Source organism: Uranotaenia lowii, chromosome 3 (genome assembly GCF_029784155.1).
Source record: "Uranotaenia lowii strain MFRU-FL chromosome 3, ASM2978415v1, whole genome shotgun sequence".
Lineage (NCBI taxonomy): Eukaryota > Metazoa > Arthropoda > Insecta > Diptera > Culicidae > Uranotaenia > Uranotaenia lowii.
Genome location: NC_073693.1, coordinates 214,419,413 through 214,424,488, shown reverse-complemented (window position 1 = coordinate 214,424,488; position 5,076 = coordinate 214,419,413). Strand labels below are relative to the sequence as shown.

At 34.8% G+C, this 5,076-nt stretch overlaps 1 long non-coding RNA gene across 1 annotated transcript; it reads right to left on the bottom strand.

The window, feature by feature from the left end:
* Positions 1-2,525: 2,525 nt before the first annotated feature.
* LOC129757213 (uncharacterized) lies at positions 2,526-4,126 on the bottom strand. Its single transcript, XR_008739646.1, has 4 exons — positions 3,416-4,126; positions 3,029-3,355; positions 2,639-2,812; positions 2,526-2,575 (listed from the first exon to the last, which is right to left on the bottom strand). It is a non-coding gene; the product is annotated as an uncharacterized LOC129757213 (long non-coding RNA).
* Between the last annotated feature and the right edge of the window lie 950 nt (positions 4,127-5,076).

The window sequence follows — 5,076 nt, the reverse complement described above, 5'->3', positions numbered from 1 at the left end:
CGGCAATATCGCAAAAACACTGAAATGTTTATATGGATAACCCCTTTTGCCGACCCTTTGCTTAAAATTTTAACCAGGAATCAATTACCCGTCCCCCCAAAACTCTTTGTGTGCCAATCTTCATTCCAATCTAATTCATAATAACGTCAAGATCGCAAAAACAGTAAATATTTAATATGGACGACCCCTTTGGCCGACCCTTGACCCAAAATTGGATAATTGGAATCAATTGTTGGTCATTAATATCTCCTATGTGCAAGTTTTCATCTCAATCCAATGTATAATGACGATTATATCGTTAAAACATTGATAAGTTAATATGGACGACCCCTTTTGCCGACCCCTTACACTAAAATTGATACATGAAATCGATTGCCCGTCCGTCAAAACTCTTGTTAACCCAGCTAAACTCGGCCTCATATAATTGGATATCAAAATTTTGTAATGTGATTAAATTCATTTCTGAGGAATCAATTTATAATTATGAATGCGCCGTACAGTTCGTAAAATTCCATCAACAAACTATTAATCTACGCAAAACTTTAAAAACCACAATTGAGTTGTTGACACTGTTTATTTAAAAAAAATCAATGTTCGTGATGAAAATTATCCGAGGAGGAAGGAAATTACAATTTGGATTGATTATGTATCGACTTTGAAAATTTGGCAACCGCATTAAACTTGTATAAATTCTCCAGGTGGACATCATGTTAATGTTCACGAATGAAATATTTACCTAACCTTTGTTGTATTGCCAGTTTTTCACTGGGTATTTTGAAAATTTTATAATGAATTTTGTGTAATTCATGTAAAATAACAAATTATCTGAGTCGGGGAAAAAAATTTAATGAACCTTTGAAACATCAAGGATATATTTTGAAAATTATTGATGTGGAAATATTTTTAAAGATTTAAATTCCATTTTGCTAGTTCGGATGGAAAGAAAACTGTTGGCAAAAAGTATGAAAAAAGTTGAAATCTGTTAAAATTCAATAAAATCTTAAAAACCTCATTGCATGTACCGAATTGATAGAAAAATCGGGAGCTCGTTTATGTATAAGATCAAATTACAGTTATATCGTTAAATAATGCCTTTCTGGTCAAACCAGAGGACTGAACCAGCTGTCAAATCGCATACAAACGCACCGTACCAAATTTTTGGTACCAGAACGTCAGTGTGGTTCCCAAAATTAAACACTACACCCCATAACAGACTCGAAATAGGGTAACATTTTGGTTGCCAAACGCATCTGTTGTTGTCATACTGCAAATTTAGAATCAATTTTTACAAGGATTATACTGAAAACTCTGTATTTTGTGCCCAACCATAATTTATTAATGTTACCAAAGATCCCTTTGATTGACATTCCCGAGCCGCAGATATCATTTTAAGGATTATTAAAAAATTGCCTCTGGTAGAAATTGTTGCAATGAAGACGGCCATGTTGCCCATATACGCGTTTCACTCGTTTCTTCTTCTTCTTCCTGCGGGTTTCTTGACTGAAAACTTGGTACGTAAATGTTTGCTTTCTTCAGAGCCTTGGGTCAAACCATACGCATGAAGCCAGCTCAAAAAAGATAAAAATCAATTCGGTTGGAATGAAACGGGTAGTAAACAACCCAGCCAACAATTTGGTAGGTATATCAAAAGATATACGTACATCTATGTCGGTAATAATCATCGTATACGATGATAGAAAAAAGCATATACCTACCAAAAGTGGAGGCGATATACGTACATGTTTTGATGATTTTCTGGTTTACGACTTCGATAATATAATATACGATGTTATTACGATGATTGATTTACTTTGGTACGTTATGTTGCTTTGGTGGTATGTTGTACGTTACATTATACCATTCGATTCGTACCAATTTACGATGATGGGATGAATGACAGTTCCAACCACACTTTATACGATGTTTGTTTTACCCTTTTACGACTTGACGCGATCTAATGATAAATTGGCGATTTAAGTCACCCTTTATGCGAGATGTGTTACGGTCTTATACGATGTTCAGAGATTTGAACATCGATTGACGTCTTAAGTCGCACTTTATAGGAAGTGTGTACGATGTGAAGTAATTTGATATTCGAATGGTTGTTTAAGCGACACTTTATGCGAGGTGTAATGTAGGCTTGTACGGAATGGAGCGTAAAACGATTTTGCGAACCGCTTTATGTAGCATGTTATGTGTAGTATTGTGATTCAAATACGATTCTGCAATATTGATACGCATGTAAATAAAATACTATTAAATTTCATTATTATAAACGTGTTTATTATTGAATTCAGCTCACTGATATTTTTGTTCCTCATAAAAACTATAAAAAAAATCAACTTCTGGAAAACCACTTTTTAATAAAAATCTCGCTCATAATAAGTAAACTGACCTTCTGATGCTTCGGATGAATTTAAGGTATTTGTTCTATTCTTCGTTGCGACAATGAAGTAGAATCCCAGGAACGCTCTTGAAGATTAAGCTTCTCTAGCTTTGAGTGTTTTTCACCGTCATCAATAAAACAATGGAGATTCTAGAAGTATGACTAGAGCTTAGAGTCTAGTACTTTTCCCTAAAACGGAACAAATAGACATAATTTAAAAACTAAACAATTTTATAGTTTTGATTATACTACCTTCGTTAATCGATTTCTCAACCAAAGCTTGCCAGTTTGAACAACTCCCTTCAGAAGGTAGAAAAAGACACCCGAATTACCGAAAGTTATTCCAAAAAAAAAATATCGCTGCGAAATGATACAAGTACGAAACTGGGGCCGAATCGTACACGCTTCAAACGATCCTTGAGAGTCCTGTGAATAAAATTGAAAAAATAAATTAAAAATCAAATACTTTACAAAATTATATGACTTAAACTATTGTTCAAAATTGATTCCGAAGATCGTTTTTTAATTTCGAGTTTGACTTATATTTCTAATTCACAATTCTAATCAAAAGATTTTTACCTAATTGAATCGAATTAATTGAATGTATAACAAACAAGAACTACCAACCTATTCAGTACTAACCTTGAACCGGACCGGTTAGAGATGAGCCGGTGACAACGAACTTGCTGATGTTATTTGTATCGATGAGAGTATTTTTGCGATCACTTTCAGCCGTTTCCAGGTAGTTTCTCCCCAGGGGGGAATTCGTTTGTTTGCTCGTGCACACCTCGACGATGTTGGCAGCAATCTTACAATTCATTTTTAAAATCCTTATGGCCATCACCACAAATGCCAGCCAGTCCAACAATTTTCGGAGTACCGGCCTACCCATCAGCTCGAATCTGAAGTTCCTTGTAGTCTAGTTTCTCTTCCACAAGCTCGGAACAACATGCGCGACTCCAGTTGTACCTGTCAGGACAGATTTAACTTTAATATGATGTTAGATTCTCAAATATGATTACCTCTCACCTCATCCAATTTACTCCAGGGGAATTGAAACTGAATCTCGACATCGATGACAGCGAAAATAATTTTCTTCCGGGCGATGAATCTCCGGGGATAATCAAAGTCGACATCCTCAGGGCTGACTTGCTGGACCTCGCTCCAGCTTTTACTGCTAGCACCTGCTAGGACCTACCGAACAAAAAGAACTCCTCGGAAATGATTTAGAAACCGGTGTAAATCGATTCACCGCGAAAAACTGGTCAAAAACAACTTCCCGAAAATGGTGAAAGTAAACAAATCAGATTTCATCATTTTTGCGATGATGATTGCACGGTCAAACGCTTCTACGCATTATGTGACACTAAACGACATTGATTTGTCCCTTTATGTGATGATCGTTTGCAATACACAAAAGTGATGATAATCGAAGCTTATGTGAGATTCTTTACGATTATATCTGTAATCAAGTGCGATTTCGATACCAAAGGAATTTATGAACGAATAAAATGTAACTTAGAAATCTTACACGATTGTTGTAAGATTTCAACTGACATCGGTCGTATTAAATACGACTTCATTCAACATATCTTAACTAAATCGTATTTCATTTGGTTTTAACGTCTTCTACGATGAATATACGATATTGTCGAATGTTAAGTGTACACATTTACGAATCCGATTTGAGTTACACCCATATAAGAGTTTGACGACGATTTTTTTACGACTTCATGTTGGCTGGGTAATTAGATGTAAATGAAAAAGAAGGATATAAAATAATTGGAGTTCGCCTTTTTTCCCTTCTCATCAAATATCCAAACACGGCATTTTCATTATCGACGATTTTTTTAATTTTAACAAAACTTCATACAGTTCATATAGTTCTAGTAAAATTTTAAATTCACGTGGAAGGAAAAACTTTGCGCAATCACCGCACCAATTCACTCGCCAAAACCAAGAAAAAGGAAAGAAGAACTTGTCAAACTTTCCAGAATTCTCGCCGACATTCAGCCGAATGAATATACTAAAATACACTTTTTCACAGCTGTTCTTCGACACCACCCGATGCCACTCCTTCGAGAAACACTTAATCACACGAACAAACTATTTATTTTTCAAAACAAACAACGGAAAAATTGCTTTTAACAGGAATTTTCTCGGACCGCAGAGAAAACGCGTGTGCTGCTAACGGAGCAAATGTTGTCCCAATTTTGCTTAAACCAACCCGCGGTCCTCCGGTAATCACTTCCATGATGTATCCCGGATCCCTGTCAACCATAGGAAGTACTTTTTAATCATTTCACTTTAATGTACACATTTCAAAATTCAAATTTAGCCGAAAATAATAACAATACCAAAAAAACACAAGAAATAGGTAAAATGATTTCTAAACTATTTTTTCACTCATAATTATCACACAAGCTCAGAAAATAATAAATTCTACAAAAAAAATTCATCCAGATTTTCAATTCGAATCAAAATGAATGTTCAAACCAATGATATTTCCGGTAATTCGTTGATAAACCATTCAAAATGATGTTCCTTATTTTGAACTACAAATTTGCTTGAAAATAAATTCTTAGCAGTCTAGATTTCAAATTTGAAATCAATATTTCTGAAACACCAGGAAAAGAATGCAAATCAAAATTTCGAATAAAGCTTTGGACATAAGAATTATTACACAGATA